Here is a 19,375-nt window from a genome sequence, read left to right on the forward strand (position 1 = left end):
ATGAAAAATTATATTACCTAATTTAGTCAGGAAAGTTAATTTTTATAACTTCCATAACATGCACAATATGTAAAAATAAATTGCTGAGATGATCAATAGAAATTAAAGATATGGTGCTGACAAATATGATGATAGTGTTATACTTGTAAATATAAATCTTTAATATTCCATTAATCAGTAATCACCATTTTATTAAATTATTTTATTAGAAGTACTATAAAATGCCTCAAATATATAAGCAAAATTATGTGAACTGAAATTTTGGTAACTCCATTAAAACATTTTTAACAAACATTATTTGAATCGAACAAGTGTCATTTCCTTCAAGGTGCTAAAAGATGTATCTTAAAAATAAGTTCCTCCAGTTTACTCATTCTAGTCACCTAAGGAATTAAGAGGTGGAAGCTTAAAGAAGTTTTTCCAGGCTTATGTGGTCAAGGACAGCATGTAAGGGCTTTGGTTCTCACCACCAAGTGTCACTTAGTTTAGGCTAGAATTTGCAGGTGAGGGTCAGCAGATGCTTGCATTCTCCACCTTGCTGATACCATTAGCCCTGCTAAAGCCAGAGCAGGCACACTGAGATATATTGTGGGTTAAGCTCCAGGAGGGGGATCCAGTTCTGTTGGTCTCCATTTTTACAGGTCAAGAGTGGGAGCAGGCTTTGAAGTAGAGGCTAAGTCATCTGAGCTCCCAGTTGTAAAGTCTCTTCTGTTCAGGGAAGGGCTAGCTGGAAATGCTAACCACCCAAAGGCAGCAGAAACAAAAAAACAACCTAAAATCTAAAGGCCTCTCCCTAAATGGCCTCTTCATGATGTTTAATTTTGCTTTGTTTAATTTCTAATCTCTTTAAACCAGGCTCTGCTCATCCCTACCACTATTTTCCCCATAATTCTTTGCTTATAGGACCCCACTTCCTCAATTGTCTTTTATAATCTTGTTGGAGACTGCAATATTGATTATGCCCAAAGCATAAGCAGTGCACACTATAGAGAGTTAACCCCACAACTGGCTTTTTTATAGAACTGTGTCCAGCTGAAGCCTATGTGCCCAGGTCAAAGTAACTCACACCCAAATTCCATTCCCACCATTAAAACCTTCTTACTAGAAGGACAATGTTGTAATTACAACCAAATATTTTGTCTATTCTGATCCTAATTCAAGAATGCTTTGTCTTTTCTTTTATGAGCCTTGCTTATATTAATTTCCATAGAAACCACATGACTGTGTATCCTTGCACATAGTACTGCCCTTGCATGTAGCTTGCCTTTACCCTAATTGATTACCAATAAAAATCAGTGGCTAGGACTAGCCAATGCCTTTTTCTGTTGTACCAGCATTGGTCATGCTGGTGCCCTGCTTTCTGTCTCCCTTAGTTCTGTCTTATAGGTTCTTTTCTTCCTCATGGCTGTGTCATACACTGGGCTGGAGATTGCAGCCTACTGCAGAGGTTTCCAATAATGCTTCAGGAGTCCTCAGTATAATCTTCTTCTGACCCCATCAGGACTGTACTTACCTCCTCTTCCATAATCCATGATGCTGCCTCTTCTTAAAACCTATCCTTAAAACCATATCAAATTAACCACTGCTGGTCCTGAGCTTGCCTAATGGGAATCTTGAAAGGGTCTTTAAAGTGCAAGTGTCAACTAGTAAGTTTTTGCCAATAAGCAATTATTTGTGTCTGGGGAAAGACAGGAAGCACTTTCCAGATGGAAAAGGAAGGAACATGAAACAGGTTTTGAGCAGATGAATGGTGTTATGGCTTATATCTAGATGTCCCCTGCAAATCTCACGTACTTAGTAAGTGGGGCTTTTTGAAAAAGACTGGATATTGGATGTGTGATACTAGATTTTGGATGTGTGACACTGGATTATGGGTGTGTGAAAGAGATTAACCCATCGATGGGTTTATTGCTGAGTGTGATGTTGGGAGGTGAAGCCTGGTGGGAAGAGATGAGTCACTGGGGATGTGGCCTGGAAATATATCCTCCCTTAGTCCTACTCTGCTTGATCCTCCTCTGCTTCCTGCCTGCCAAAAGCCATGAACACTTTCTCCTCTGCTATGCCCCTCCACCACGCTGTCCTGTCTCAGAACCAGCTGGTTATGGACAGAAACCTCTACAAACTGTGATCCAAAATAAAACTCTCCTCTTTAACTTATGTTTATTGTGTAATTTGTCCCAGCAACAGGAAAGTAACTAAGACAGTAAAACAAAGCAAATTCCAAAATTGTGTCATTTTTCCAAAATTATTTCAACCACAAATGATTGTCAGGAATGCTACCAGCGATATGATGCTGTCAGTACTATTATCATTCAAACATGACAGCTCTATAACTTGAATTTGTCTGAAGTGAATTAATTTATTTGGGGTATATTTTGTGAGCATTTTTTCTATTCTCAGCGTGGTAGAATCATAGAATGTGAAAGCTGAAAGGAAACTCAGAAATCATCTCACACTCCTTGCCCCTATTATTTTTCTGTAAAAATCACTGTAGGAGTGTGACAAGTAAAATAGTTGTGCAGCTTCTCATTTGCTGCCATGTAATAGGTGAAAAAATAAGCATGTTGATACTTATACTGTGCCTACACCACTGTTCCCAGGTATTGTGAAGGGGAGCATAGGATAGTTGGTGTTGAGGATTTTAAAAATGTCCAGAAGATCTCAACTACTTGGTCTCCTTGAACGAGTTTATCCACATCAAAAAAAAGAACACTGGATTATGAGGCAGAAGACCTGGTCACACCTGGTTGTGCCTGGCCACAACTGGCTATATGTAGAAACTTGGCCATTCATTTTAGAGTAGTTTTCTGAACCTCAGTTTTCCCAGCTATAAAAGGAAAAAAAAATAGCACTTGATTCCTCAGAAATAAGGGATCAAATAGGCCACACTTTGTATATTTAATGTGCTTTAGAAATATGTTAGCTCCTTGCTCCTGTTCTTACAAAATTTCTGTATAACTACATTCTCACATGAATATGTAGACCATTTTTCAATTTCATGATAATGTCTTGCAACAACAATGGAGATGAAAATATTCTTTTCCACTTATCTTGTATCAGTTACTTGCTTACAAAACTGCTATCCAACAGTCTTTAAACATTATTTTGCTTAAGTCAAGATTCAGATAGAGAAAAAGAGTGTCTCTTAGTAGAAAGATAATGAATTTCACATTATAAGCCTTTATTTACAAAATTTTTGTTAGTAATGATACATATAAAGATATTTCTAAAATTTTCAAAATACTTATGCTATAGAAAAACCTCAAAATAAGATGAAAATTTTAAGAAAAGTCAGCGACTATGGCTCAGAATTGTTGAGCTGTGATAGTATATAATCATATTTTTTCTTTATTATCATTTACCTAGGTTATCTAAGACTTTTGTTTGTTTGTTTTTTTGTACCGGGGATCGAACTCGAGTCCTTGCACTTGCGCAGCAGGCGGCGAAACCACTGAGCCTAATCCCCGGCCCAATCTAAGACTTTTAATAGAGATTAATTAAAAAGGTGATGTTAATATGTAAGGCTGAAAACATCGCTAAAATATATTTAAATGGCTCTGTGTACCTTAATAGAAATGAGCACCATGAGATGATGCTATTTGTTATTAAAATATTAAAAGAAAAGATACATAGCTTTGGACCTTTTCCCCTTTTCTTGTCCCCAGTTTTAAATTATCTCTTCAATTTTTAAAATAAAAATCTGAATATTTCTTAAGAAATTTCTATTCCTCTTACTAATTAGGAATCTCTTCTGAGTCTACATATAGGTTCATCATTATTTTACTTATGATAAAAATCAAATCCCTTATTATATACAATGTCCAATTAAAAGGGTAAATCAGAATACATTTTAGCCCTTGTAAATTTTAGCCAATTGTTGTAATGAAATCAGTGTACCTATTAATAAAAAAAGACTTCAGATTATCTTTTGAGAAAAATCCCTTCTCAATTCTCCATGTATTCTAGTTTGCCTTTGACAATTCATCGAAGTCTTTAAGTATACCAAAAATCAGAGTTTGAATTTTTTAATTTTTATTTTTGTATCTCTTTTTTGGAAAATTAAATGTGATCTTTTGTTTCTTTATTCTTAAAAAAAATGTAACTAAGATACCAGTGAGGTTTTTAAAATTCTATCCTAAAATTGATGGTCCTGTGATTTAGAGGACTGAAAATTTTAAATACAAAGAAGATGTCATTGGTTAAATTAGAGACAGAAAACAAAAAGGAGAGAGGTTCGCGATAAGATTTTTAACGAAAAAAAGTAATAATCTCTTACAGTGACAGAAGCTTGACAAGAAGAAAAGTATAGTACTTTTGTTATTAATAAAAGAACTATATAGCTTTTAGTGTCTTTTCAGGGAAATGAAAGATTCAGTATTTCCAAAGTAATTTGACTATAATTTGCTGATCTCATTTTTAAAAAGACTTTGGAAACAGCATGCACAATCTATGGTTTCAGTCTTCACCTCCCTAATTGCAACTTATAACACTAGAAAATTAAAACTTTCTCTTCTTAGCTTTCCTCTGTAACTAGCCACATACTACCTACAGATATTAAGCAGATATTGAGCCCTAAACACTGATTCCAAAGTGTGAGCTTGCCTCAGACCTATCGATTGCCACAGCAGAGTCAAGACTAAAGCAATGCAGCCATAGAACCCCCAGGAGCTGTGCTGGTCATATACACAACTATACAGTTCAAGATTACTGATTCCATGGAGCAAATTCTGGAAAATGTGATATTTTATCAAAACTCCTAGATTGTGTTGAGGGGGCTAGAGAATGGCTTGGCTAAAAATCTAGTCATTGTTTTTGAAGAAGTCATTTTCCCCTCTGCATTTACATTTGTATTCTGTGGAGTGTAGTGACTATCACCGGAATCTTACAGAAGAATCTTACAGAAATGCTAAGGCAAGGCAGTGAGAGAACGCAAGGGAGCAGCAATGGTGAGGGTATTCAGGACACCACCAGATGGTGTGAAGGAGAACAGCTACAATCTCACCACTTTTTAATTCCCCTCAAATGCAGGTGCTCCTACTATATACCCAACTCTGAATCTGCAAGTGGGTGACAGATTGATTCCTTGTTAATTGCAGAAAAGGTGAAAAATTGCGAGCCTTCTTTTGCTAGTTCTGCCATTAGTCTGCTCCTCAGACGTAAGGATCATGTTTTAAATACAAAATCTAAGCAATAATTCCATCTAATTCATACAGCCAGTACAAAATACCAAAGAAAAGAGGAATTCTCTCAATGTTCCCCTGTAGGAAATGAATTTCCACAGAAAACAGAGCTTCTTTGTAGGCAACTGGGAAACTTAGTGACTTAGCAAGACCGTCTCTAAATAAAATAAATACATAAATAAAAAGGGTTGGGAGAAATAGCACCATGTGAAGGCCCTATGTTCAATCCTCAGTACCACAAAAAGAGTACACTTTAAACTTTAGTCAACCTGTTAAAAATGTGTCTGCTTGCATTGCTCTTTTACAATTGTCCATTACCTAACAAGTCAAAGAAGAAAGATTGCATACTTGGGAGTATATAGAGAAGAGATTAAATTTGTGCAATTAAGAAGCAGATTGTAGTTTTCCCAAAAGAATATAACAAAACTCTCATTTTCCCTGTCATTTTTGCTAGGCCATCATTTAGTTACTATGCCTACCTGTTGTTACCAAGGAATGATGTCTGCTGTTACTGACACCATCAAGGATGATTTCATTTTGCTTTTGATGAAGTATGCCATTCTTTGCTCTTTCATGTTGCATTGTCCCAGTGGCATATTTCACTAGGGTAACACAGTTATGCTTGCAGAAAAGCTCTCTAGCACTAACAAGTTAGTTAGGAATGATGAATAAAAAGGCTAAGAGCAGTCCATCCCTTAGTGACTCACGAATATGCTCTTGAATGAAAAGTCAGTCCAGAAGGCAGATATAAAGAACCCAGCCATTCATATCTATGATAGAATTAATAAAATATATGAAAGTTTGGTGACAAGTGTAAGTACTAAAATAAGCAGAGTGTATAAAAGATGTTGGTATGTTAAAGAAAAAAAAAAAAGGTAAGTAGTAGGTAGGGCCGAGGATTTAGCTCAGTGGTTCTGCTGCCTGCCTTGCAAGCGCAAGGTCCCAAGTTCAATCCCCGGTGCCATAAATAAATAAATAAGGTAAGTTTCTACTTCATATTTCTCTAATGAAGAAAAATGTCAGGTGTTGGGAAATATTTGTTCTTCAGGTAACCATTCATGAAGGACAGACCAAAGTGCCTCAAACTTGGAAAGAATTCTGGAAAGAAAGGTTAGCTGTCAAATTGTCCTTTTACAAAGAAAGCAAATGAAAGAATAAGTAAAAAGGCATGACAAGGTGGGGAGAGGAAGTTGAGGAAGGAACCTGGTTGAAAAGAGCAACCAATTAGGTGGAAATAAAAAACATGAAAGTATAAAAGGGAAGCAAAGAAGTCACCCCTTTGCCATGTTCCCTCATAAGCACAGCATTTCCAAACACCTTATTTACGCTCCACCCAATGTATTTTAAAGCTCCAATCAACATGCCCTTCTACCTTACAATCTCTGTGTCTATGTTTCCTCCTCGAGACATTCAACCATTCAAGGCAGCCACTAGGCCGTATTTCCTCTCAGAAAGGACACTGCTCTACATTATTCAACAACGTTTCTGTGCCTGCACTACAATGTCCCTGAGCCTGATGATCTCTCTCATCCCTAGAGATTTCAATATGAAAGTAACTTTGACTTTTGGTCAGAATTACTAATGAGAAGTGCTTATAAGCAAAAAAAAAAAAAAAAAAAAAAGGTCTTTAAAACTGAATACTTTATCTCTCTATAAGTTAAAGTATATGCATTTCTAACTCATGGACTGTCCATCTCATAGGAATTGCTGTGTTTGTACTCTGACATGTCTTGTGCTCGTGAAAAGTTTGCTTTAGTATTTACCAGTGCAGAACTAGCTTTCTGAGACTCATTCATCATCTCTCTATATAAAATGTTTAGGAATAATAACAGAAATAATCATAGTTATATTGCTGAAAAATATCCCAGGTATTATATTCTGCAAACACTTTTATCTGAAAGGTATTTTATTATTCTGATGTCAGTTAATAACTGTAGTAAATTTCCAATAATCCATTACATACAAATTTTGGCTTCTTATTCTTACACAACTGAACTTATTTCCTTTCCTATATATGATGCTATCTTATGATGGATGGCAAGAATCATCAATTTCAAGGTAAGATTCTACTGGCAACTGTGGGTATATTTTTTTCACATGCACAGAAATATTTTTCAGGGTAATGCAAATATTTTGCTAATTCCAGAAGGCAGATGCCAAATAGAAAAACATGCTCTATGGGACAAAGACCTAGGTCTAATTCTTGGTGCAAGCTACCATTTTTGTGACAGTAACAATTTGTTAACCTTTAATAAGCATCTGATTTTTCATCTTGAAAATTGGAGCTTGAATATTTACATTTTAAATTGCTTATGAAGATATAATGAAATGGCCTAAGTGAAGTGCATAATATATTCTAAGCTCATGAGAAGCTTAAAATATCTTTAGTTCTTTATTCCTACCCCATCATTCTCTACCTGATGTTTATGTTTTATGCACTATTATTATACAACACAATAATATAGCAGAACATATTCAATTCATTGGGATAAATTACATGAGTTTTGTTGATAATATGCTTGGAATTCCTTTCACGTATGTACATATTTTTGAGGCTTCCTGATGAAATACTGTTAACATTAGATCATAACATTAATCTATTTGAAAAGAGTTTATGAATATGAAAAGCAAGCTGATGGTGGAGCAATGATAGAGGCTATTTGGACCCCAAAAATTCTATAACAGCCTCCACCCCAGATGGACAGGTTAAGGCCTAATTCATTGATGCTTAGGCAAAGCCCTAGCAATAAACAGTAGTGGAGAATGCCAGAAACCATTGAGCAAAGCTATACACTTAAAGCTCAGGATTTGGCCACAGAACATTGACTTTCAAAACGTGGCAAGCAGATATGGTAGAGGTACTTACTTATGTTTAAAAGACAGTGTGAGAATTAGTCTCTTTTTAGCCTGATAAATTGTATTTCAAAGTTTCCCTGTTTCAAACCATCCCAGAGAATTTGCTACTGGACCCCCACAGGTTTGGAAACTAATGTTAAGCTAAGTGATTTAGATTCTAATGGAGAATATTTGAGTTTCAATTGTTGGAGTATTTGTTTAAAAGCTTGATATTTTTAAATGCAACTCCTGAACTTCCCTAGCACTTATGGGATGGGGAATACATGTCCTAACATTATCAATTCCACCCTTTCCATCTCGTTCCCGCCTTACTCTCTTTTTCTCTCTTTTCTGAAACCACAAAAGAAGATAATTTACTGGATGTCCGTAACTAGAAGATCACTTTCTCCAATTTCTCCATTTCAGCAAATTTGCTCTGAATTCTCCCCATTTCCCTGTTTATGCTTTCATTTTCTCTGTTTTAGAGGCCACCCTATCAATGAAATAAGATTTTTTTTGGTCTAAGAGAGAAATGTGTTCACCCATGTTCTCCAGGGAAATTTCCCCCAAAGACAGCAAGATCCCAGGAAAAGAAAAGCTGCTTGAGCATCTAGACAGATGAAGCCATAGAGAACCTTACAGATTCCAGAGTGTGGTCAGGAGACTCCAAGGTGATCATTGTGATTCCTGCCTCCTTCCTATTCACACCCTCTGTTCCCATCCTTGTGAATGTGGGCAGGAACTATGAGTTGCCTTTAGCCAACTGGGTCCAGAAAATGGGATGGATGCCACATAGGTTAACACAAGATTGAAATCCATCTTTCTAGGGGATTATTTTCCTTGCTAGTTATGAAGAAGTGAGAGGCCATGCTGAGAAAGCTCACATGGTAAGGACCTGAGGGTAGCCTCCAGATAACAGTCAGCAAGGCTATTCAACAGCCTACAAAAGCATAAATATTGCCAAAAAGCACAGGAACTTGAAAGTGGCTCCTCCAACTGAGCCTCAGATGAGGTTATAGCTCTGCCAACATCTTGTTTGCAGCTTTATGAGGGCTCAACTAAGCTATTTAATACTTTTCCTGATCCACGAGAAATGCTACATGATAAAGAGGAGTTGTTTAAAGGTGCTTCATTTGTGACAGCATTGTTAAACAGCAACAGGTGACTAATGCAGAGAACACAAATGGAAGGAGAGGAGCAAATCTGAGCAAGGCAGGGTGCAGGGAGAAGGGATACTTCGGTAGCTGGTTATTGAGAAGCAGGTATGGCCAAAGATAGAAGTGCAGGTTGTGATCCCTGTCAAGAAGGCTCTGAAATATAGTTTAGCTTGTGGGAAGTTTGTTGAAAAGTGCCCTGAGGCTCAACATTGTGAAAGTAGGAGGCCGTAATAGGTCAGGACGGAGGAAGAAGGAGAGTAGTAATAGATGGTCAAACATAACCTTGACCAACCTTGTGGGTGCTGAAATTAAACAAACCCTTCAAATTTTTGTACACTTGGCCAGAATGGGTAAGCCTTGATCTTGCATTATTACAGAATATGTACAGCCTCAGAAAGGTCATAACCTTGGGTAACATGGATCAGCCGAAGATTCTCCTGACAGTAATCTCAGCACCTGAAGCAACATGCTCTTCTCTGAAGGGAGATGTAGGCTTGGCACCACCATGTCCATTCCAGATGTTCACACAGACAAACTGGTGGCTGAGCACATATTCTCTCACCCGCCTACCTGATCTACCCCAGCTCCCCCTAAATCTGACGCTGCTTTGACAGCCTAGTGATTTCAAAGTGATGGTTAAATTTCTTTCATCAAGTTAGAATTTAAAAAGTCAAAATCAAAGTGAAGTTTGTTTATAGAAAATAATTTTTTTGCACACCAAAACCTATTGTCTGAGATCCTATACCTGCTGCGATAATATAATTATACCAAGAGCATGAAGGATGTAGATAACAATTTCAAATAGAGGAATTGACAAAAATGTCACATATGGGGGAAGGAACTGATGCCACTCTCAGCAAAGGAGATTAAAGAAAGTACAAGGACAAGACTATTAAAAATGAACGATCAGGGTTAAGGGAGTTTCAAAGGGATGATATAGCATTTGGGAAACAATAGAAGCACAATATAATTACTTTCCTTAGGTCAGAAGTGTCATGATGAGAAAACCATAGCTGTAACTCAAAGACAGGATTATTAGAGTAGAGGAGTGCTGGCTTTGGATAGGAAAAGGAAAGCCTTATATAATTCCTGTTCCTTTCTTAGAACTCTTGTCAATAACTACAACTAGCTGAACCCAATTTGGAGCCAGGTGGCAAGAAGACCCAATGATGCCTTCCAAAATGGCTGGCCTCTCAGTCACTGTGCAGTGTGGAGAGGAGATCTGAGGGGTAAACCGGAAAATGGTAAGCACTGAAGAGGAACTGAACAAAAGCATTTAAACTAAAGGAATGAGATGGAAAAGGCAAAGAAACAGAAAATTCCAGGGTGTGATCAGTATTCTGATGTGGTGGATACAGAACCTCAGGGTGGTAACTTGAAATCAAGTAGACATAGTTCAGGAAGGAAGAAGGCTAGAGGGCAGAAGGACCCAGGTCCATAGGCTCAAGCTCAAGGTTTATGTCAGGAAATCCAGCAGATCGTGTTGAAATAGGACAAAGCAGATGGTTACATTATAGTCTCATCATCTTATCCCCAGTTTTTACTTCAGGGAATCAGGACTGGACCCTCCAGAAGACTGGAGTGGTGATTTTCTCACTAATTGGCATTCATATTATAATAATTTGTCCAGTTTTGTACCTGGATATTCTCATCACAGTCTAAGTATTCAGTTAATTTCTTCACCAAAGAGCATCCTACTAAGATACTCAATCACTGGACTTGATCACTATGGTGTTCCATCAGTATTGAGGGACTGCCTGCTAAGTGAGGTATTCCAGTAGCATTCTCATCATCATGTGGGAAGAGTCCTTTGTGTGGTGTGAAATCGCACAAGCACATGTTGCAGCTAATTAATTGGATGCCAAACAATCCCTCAAGTCTTCTCCAGTGTTATTGCTTTCCTGGCTTTTCACAGCCATCATGTCAACATATTTCCCCAGTCTGTTTAGTTCACCATTTTATTAGAAGTCTAACATTAATTTACCAACAGATTTTTAAATATTTTTTTACTGTTTTTGATCATTGTCTTTGATACTCGCAACATCTCCAGGGGCACCATTTCTGCAGAATTCTGTTGGCATAAGCTTCCTCCATCTTCTGGAACAATTTGCCAGTACATAGCATGCCACATTTTCAGATTTAGTATTTAATATTTTTCTTTAGAAATAATGCCAGTTTATTTTTGGTACTTCTTTCTTCAGGATAGGAAATTCTCTATATTGGCTATTTGAAACCAAGCCCTCTGTGAGGCACACAATACTTGCGCATTTCATTTGCTAAATTGCTTTTCATCACACACACACAAATCTCATAAAGCATTTTGTTCTTTTTGTCACACACTTGTGTGCAATGTCGTATAAACAAAATATTTTGGACCTGGATTTAAACTTGGGTTTCCCTCACTCTAGAAACCACCATCTTTTCCCTGCGTTGCACTTTTCACAGCACTCTACTCTTCTCCCACCCTCTCCACACTTGGTAAGGAGTCTTCTGAGAAGAGTCATTTTGGAAGAATATGAAATCATATGAGCTATTAACATTTCAAGATGAATAAATTACTGTTATCTCTTCTAAGACTATTTACATTTTTATGAGAAATCTTAATTTAAACCTAAGAAATGACTCTAAGAGGGATTTTTAACCCCTGTGACTTGTAGAGGTTTCTCAGCCATCAGGTTTTTATTTGAATAGTAATAAACTGAATGACGTTGTGAATAGACTTGTTGCTCTCATCTCCAAATGAATCAGAATGTGACAATCGACAATTGATTTGACAGTTTCCAATCCATGTTACATTTGCTAATGGAGCACAAGTTGACCAGTGCAGGAACTGTACACAGGAACAAAGCAGAAATTCCAAATGAAACTTTGCAATTTCAAAACAGTGAATTGTGTTGTACAATCTTTGGATTTCAGAAAGATTTACACTGACCTCATATATGGCAAAGAAAAACAAACTGGTACTGGTGATGTCAATGTTGCACCATGTGGAAATATTGATAGGGAAACCTCAACAAAATGGAAACCTGGGATGGGATGGAAACTTTCTACAATAAAAACCAAAGGTGGAGTAGATGTTGTTGATGAGCTATGCAGCAACTATGATGTCACTCGAAACACAAAGTGTTGGCCAATGTTTGTGTTTTACTCAGTCTTCAATATCTGTGTCATAAATATTTTGATAGTTTATGAGGAAAATAACAAAGGCAAAATACCATGGAGAAATCTCTTACAGAATTGGGACTGGAACTCCTGAGAGATTATTTACAGCAGAGAAAAAACAAAATATTTCTGCCAGGAAACTACACAAATAAATTGTGGCGCACACTGGTGTGCTGACAGGTGAGCAGAAAGGTGCAGCATCATAAAGACCTACTATGGCAATGGAAAAACTAAAAAGATGTCAACTGTGCCCCACCACAAAGGACAGGAAAACAAAACGTATGTGCTATCGGTGTATGCAATACTTGTGTACGGAACATGCAATTTTTATGTGTGAAGACTGCCTTGGGTGTGACAACTGAAGCAAAGATTATTTTTGTTGTAGAGTGCTATTGGTATTTTCATTGTAGTTCCCATAGGGTTTTATTTCTGATGTTACTGTTTAGGTTTAGTAAGTGAGTACACAGCTGATGTGAACATGTTGATGTCTAAACACTCATTACACACTTGATATTTTATTTTATTAATATCTGATTTCCCTGTTAAGTGCATGTTGTACAACATAGTAGGAAGCTTCTCATAAAACAGAAAGAGAAGAGAGGTAACAAGAACGACCTGCCACATAGGAAAGGAAAGCTAAACACATGTGCTGTCAGTGTCAGTGAGACACGTGGATGGAACATGTAGATGTTATGTGTGAAGACTGCTTTGGGTGTGACAGATTATTTCTGTGGTACACTTTTGTTTGTGTTTACATTTCAGTTCGCAAAAGTTTTTTATTTCTGATGTTATCTCTGGTTTTGTAAGAAAGTACATGTTGATGTCTATGTTAATCACTCATTGCATATCTGATATCTTATTTCATTGATATCTTATTTTCTTATTATTTAGGTGTGATAATCAAAGTAAAGATTTTTTGTGGTGTGCTAATGGATTTTCACTGTAGCTCATATAGGAATTTATTTATGATGTTATCTTTTAGGATTTGTAAGCGACTAAATAGCTGATGTGAAAATGTTGATGTTTACTCTAAATGCAAAATGCATATTAATAACTTAGTATTTAATTTTATTAATATTTTATGGTCCTGTTAACTACACGTTGTATAATATAATAAGAAGCTCCTGACAAAACAGCAAGACCAGTGAAATGTCAAGTATGTCCTACAAAAAGGCCAGGAAAACAAAACATCTGCTGTCAGTGTAAGCGATACGTGTGTATGGAATTGCTGTTGTCATGTGTGCAGACTGCCTTAGGTGTGATAATTGAAATAAAATATTTTTGTAGAGTGCTATTGGTATTTTCATTGTCGTTTATATAGGAATTTATTTATGTTGTTCCTTTTCAGACTTTGTATGCCAAAAAACAGTAAATGTTGAAAATTTTGATGCTTTCGTATAAAAACTCAATAAATATTAAAAATGCAAAAAGAGAGAAGGTTCTATACAATAAAGAAATCTTTTAGAGTATTCACAATTTGTTACTCAAATTTCTTAGTTTTTTTTATTTTTTTTATTTTTTTTTCAAATTTCTTAGTCTTTTCTCTAGAACTAATTTCATAAATTTATTAGTAAGTTACCAGATATGAAACATTTTATTCTGCATAGTAAAGTATTTTTTTTTTACCTTCACGAACAGATCGCAACTTAGCCCTCAAGTTTTCACCACAATGTTAACTCAGCGGTGATATGTGAGTACCGTGAACTTCAGCCACCACCACCCGTGGCCTTGGTGCCTTCTCCCTCCACATGCAGGGCCACATTATGTGAGAGATGCTGCTACAGATACACTAGGTTGTTTTCCTGGAATAAGAAGTTCAGGACTGTGACTATGATTAGTAATTACTTTGGCATGGAAGCAACTCTCATTCACCACTGAGATATCCATAGAAAATTTCTGCAAAGAATGATAATGCCTTAAGAAACTCTCAGTTAGCCTGTTCATCTCCTGGTGTCCTTGAAGGGAATATATTTGCTGAGAATCCCTGGACTTTCATACTTTTTTCTTGACCTTGCGGACTTCAGTGATATAGCATGAAAAAAAGTTACAATAGATTAAAGTGAAAGTACATATAATCAATTTGTTATAGCAACAGCCTGTTGATATCAACATGAAGAACAGAAGAACAAATTACATACAGCAGTTTCTCAGTAAATACAGGTTGAATGAATGAAAACAATGCAAGAACTCAGTATTTCTTGAATATAAATAGAAAATGCAAATATTGAATAAAATATCTGTTAAGAGGCAGGAGAATTGCTGTGAGTTCTATAAGAAAAGCTATTGCTGCTCTTGATGCATAACATATGCTATATAAATACAAATACAAATAAATATAAATATAATTTAAACTTTTGGAAACTTTAACTGTGTTGTCAACTTTCAAAATAATTATCCTAGTTTACCATGCTGAGTTGAAACTGTACGGAAACTAACAGCCATATAGGTCTAGAAACATTAAGCTTAATTTTATTTTCCATTTGTACAGGGGAAACACACTGTATTAAATATGCAAGGTCTTGTCTACATGGGTTTGATTACAGAAACTAATAAAGTATTCTCAAAATAATAGAAAAAACAAAAAAAATCTGTTAAGGAGGAGGTCATAGTTTCAAAGGGGGATTAAAAATTGAATTTACAAGATTCGTATCCATAGAGTGTTCTCAAAGTCTCAAGACTCTGGATACATGCACATTATGTAGGAGTCAAAGCCATTTACCATCCAGTAATCGCCAACTCTTGTATGACATTATAGGCTTTGTTTTCTGGGAAAGAGGAAAAAAAGGAAAATGATGAAAAGAGCCTGACAAAACATCAAGCATATTCTTCCTAGGTACTAGTTATCCTAAAAACCCATCTTTCCTTCTCCTCCATTATTTTAAAGTAAATATTTATTTACCATAAAATATAGGAAGGCAAAACATACAAACATGGCTCTATGAATCACCATCAAGGGGAAAAAATCCATGTAGCCGTCATCTAGGACAGGAGTTACAGTGTTGCACCTCACAGCCCAGAATCCCCTATCAGTTTTCCCATCACTAAATACTTCTTTCCCAAAGGTAAACATTTCTGTCACTGCTAATACTATGGATGTATTTTCTCTCTTTTTAATCTTTATATAATAGACTTATCATTATGAACTCTTTTTCATCTCATTTTTCCCCTCAAGACATTAGGAATAAATGATTTCATTTGTGTTGTTGCATTAGCCAATAGTTCATTGTTTTCATGTTTTTTCTATACTTTTTAATACATAAATATTTTTAAAACTTAGTTTTATTGTATATTTGATAAAGAACTTAATCCTCCCCCTTTCTTTTGGTTAGTACTATTATGAACATTCTTACTCATGTCTTTTGGTACACAAACATCTGAAATGTGTGTGTGTCTGTGTGTGTCTCTGTGTGTGTGTGTGTGTGTGATATACTCAAATAGTGGAATTGCCATAGAGTAAAAGATCTAACTATCTACTAATCTATCCATCTATTCAAACTTAGTAAATAATGATGAGCAGTTGTTCACAATGTTTGCAGAAACTGACACTTTACAGAGCAGTGTACTACTTGTCTTTCAGTTTTTATCAATCTAATGTGCATGCCATTTGTAAAAATTATAGTTTTAATTTCCTGATGACTAGCAATCACAAATATCTATCTATGTTCTTAGCAATTTAGATAATTGTGTATGTATGAAATGCCTGTCCCACTTTTTCTTTTTTTTCTATTGAGTGGAATTTCTCTTTTGTATATAGGAAATACAAACTCTTTGTCAATTATATGAATATAAAACATTATGCATTTTGTGACTTACATTTAGTAAGATTCTTTGATAATGCAAAGTTCCTCATATCATGAAATTTCAATCTATCAATCTCTATTAATGACATATTATTTACTATTTTATTTTCACCATCTTTTTGTTTGTGTGACTAAGGTTTGTCTCATAAACACATGCTTATTCTTTTTCACCAAATCTAGCAATGTTTCTCATTTAAATAGAGTATTTAGCCATTTATATTTAATAGAGTTATTAATGTAGACACATAGATACAGACCTTCAATTTTTTTTATTCACTTCCTCTTGGTCCATGAATTCTATTTTCTTTCTCCATTTATATTTGCTTCTTACATTAAAATATTTCTTTTTCCTTCAAATAGTTCATTAGGAATGCATTTCACTTAGTATACCTTATTGATTATTACTTATATCTGATTTATTTAACTTTAATATAAAATACTAGTATTATCACGTCTTACCCTAATCAAGCAACTCTAATTCTGTTAATCATCATCCTGAGCAATGTGTTCTTGTTGTTATTAATTTGTATGTCATTATACTTTAAGTTTCAAGGAATTTATTATTACTGTTTTACACAATCAATATTCTTCTAAGATTTACTTATATATATATACTACTTAAACTACCCTTCAATTCTCATGAATCTCTAAATGGCCATCTGCGATGTCTCTCCTTCTAGCTTCTTATCTTCAGTGATTTACAAAGTCTCCACTTTTGTTTGTTTAAAAAGTCTTCATTTTAACCTGTAATTTGAAAAATAATTCTTTTTCATTTATTATACTACAAATATTTTGTTCTTCCTTTCAGATTCCACCATTTTATTTGAGAAATCAGGGGCCAGTCTCCCAGCTGTTCCTTAGGAAATAACATCATTTTATCTCTGACCACTTTGAGGTAGTCAATTTTATTTCAACAGTTTTAATATAATTGTATCTAGGATTACTGTTGTTGTTTTACAATGTTAGTGCTTGGACTTTATTAGTAATTATCTCCTCAAATATTGCTTCTTCTCCACTCTTACTTTATCATCATATGCCAGATATTTTCATCATATTCCAAATATAATTTTTCTTCTTTTTTGTAGCTGTTTATTCTATGTTTTTTTTTTCCAGTCACATATTCAACACTTACATTTCTGGCACATCTTTATACTCACTAATCATTTTGGCAGTGCCTCATATGATGCTGTTGTTTATTAGTTGTTTCAGTTATATTACTGAGTTTGCTGTAGATCGAATGTTCATGTTCACCCCAAAGTGATATATTAAAACCAAATTCCCGGGCCAGGGATTTTGCTCAGTGGTTTCACCGCCTGCTGCGCAAGCGCAAGGACCCAAGTTCAATCCCCAGTACCGAAAAAAAAAAAAAAAAAAAAAAAAAAAGAACCAAAACCAAATTCCCAGTGTGATGATATTGGGATGCAGGGCCTCTGCAGGTGATTAGGTGATCAGAGTGGCGCCTCCTGAATGAGATGAGTGTTTTGTAAAGGGAACCTCAGAGAGCTTCCATATGTCTCTGCCAAGGGAGAAAGCAGGGAGAAGATGCTTATCCGTGAACCAGGAAGTGGCCCCCTTAGATATGGAATCTCCCCGGACTTCATCTTGAACATCCAACTTCCAGAAGTATGAGGATCATATTTCTGTTGTTTACATGCCACTTAGTCTAAGACATTCTGTTGTAGCAGCCTAAATGAACTAATTCACAGTTCTTGATTTTGTAATAAAAAAAGAAGTCCAGGTATGTCATAAAATTCTCCAACTTATTTTTTTATTACTGGAGAATTATAATCATTTAACATCCTAAAGTTGGTATAAAATAACTCCATAATCTGGCTTTTCTACATGTCATATTTTATTGTGGTTTTTTAAACATTCTAGTTTAGATCTGGTTTTCATTTGTGTGCCTGATTATTTTTGAGTAAATGCTATAAGCAGTAAGTGAAAAATTATAGAACTAAGTTAAAGCTGTCTATTATTTGCTAGTTTACATTTACCTCTTATATGCAGCTAGTCTAAGGAAAATCATCTCAATCTGGTGATTGGTAAAATTCAAATTTAGTTCCAGTCCTTAAGAGGAATGATTTATTGTTGGATTACCTTAACAAGACTCCTCCTACTACTGAGTCTCTGAACTTCAATTTTTGTTCCTCTAGTCCTATAAATCTGTAGAAGGCTCTGTTAAGCTCTCCAGGCTCGTAATAATCAATAACCAGATCAAAGAAGAGTGGTACAAAATGTTTGGCTTATCTTTCTGAACATCTTTTGTCCTGTAGCTATTATCCAAACACATTTACACTGTCTTTGTTGGTCTATGATTCCATCACTTTGTTTACATGGAATCCAGGATTCCTAGTTGTTCTCAGTAGATTTGGTCCAAAAATTTCTGTTCCATCATTGCCAGAAGCAGAGTTACCTGTTTCCTTTTGTCATAAATTAATGAGAGATTTTGGTGAAAAACTGTCTTTTGGTTGTATCACTGTGAATATACACTCTGTGAATGCTGGTGGGGTAGTCAAATTATAAGATACCAAAATAGAAAATTTTAACTTTCAGTTACCAGAAACCCAGGTTTATAGAACAGAATATGCAGCAAGAAATTGCTGTCCTTGATGTTTCTGAGTAAAGCATGCTATTATAAAATATCTGAACAGCATGCAGCCCCCAAACTATCTTCTTTTGAGCTACACAAATGGAATTTACAAAGTAGCAAAATTTTTCTTAGGCATTAATAGGAAAATTCAGTAGTAGATACTTTGGGGGGTTTACAGAGGGCATATCCACTTGAGGAATTCATGCCTACAGCAGGCTTGTACTTTCATAAAGCTGCAAACAGAAACATAAATAGCTAAAGCAAGAACAATTTAATTTGCCAGCTACATAACAAAGAATGATATCTTCCGGACTATGTAGAAAAACAACAACAATAGTATACATTTATCAAGTGATTCCTATAAGCTAGGAACTAAAAGGGGCCATAAACAGACATCCTTTAGTCCTCACATTAACACTGTTAAAAATTGGAAAGAAGAAACTCAAAGATACCAAGTGACTTGAACAAGGTCATGCAGCCCATGAACTGCAAGTTCATATGATCCTGGAGCTATAGTCCTGAATACCGTGCTACAGAGCTTATTTTTATAAAGCACCAGGATCACCATGAAATGGTACAGCAAATCACATACACTAGAAAGTGCAGACACAGAGCAGATGAACATTGGTGACTGATTCAGATTCTCACTGA

General features: G+C 35.6%; 1 long non-coding RNA gene across 2 annotated transcripts in view; it reads right to left on the bottom strand.

The window, feature by feature from the left end:
• The window catches only part of LOC147827025 (uncharacterized), a 210,487-nt gene that overhangs the window by 138,724 nt on the left and 52,388 nt on the right, over positions 1-19,375 (bottom strand). Inside the window, exon 5 of one of the 2 annotated variants that reach the window (XR_015453200.1) lies at positions 234-16,878. The exons of the other annotated variant lie outside the window; for it this stretch is intronic. This is a non-coding gene — a long non-coding RNA (uncharacterized LOC147827025). Of the gene's footprint in view, positions 1-233; positions 16,879-19,375 lie in introns of those variants that run through there. 2 annotated transcript variants of the gene reach the window in all.

Source organism: Heterocephalus glaber, unplaced genomic scaffold (genome assembly GCF_053883595.1).
Source record: "Heterocephalus glaber isolate CG9 unplaced genomic scaffold, H.glaber_assembly_v1.0 deba00001457, whole genome shotgun sequence".
Classification (NCBI taxonomy): domain Eukaryota; kingdom Metazoa; phylum Chordata; class Mammalia; order Rodentia; family Bathyergidae; genus Heterocephalus; species Heterocephalus glaber.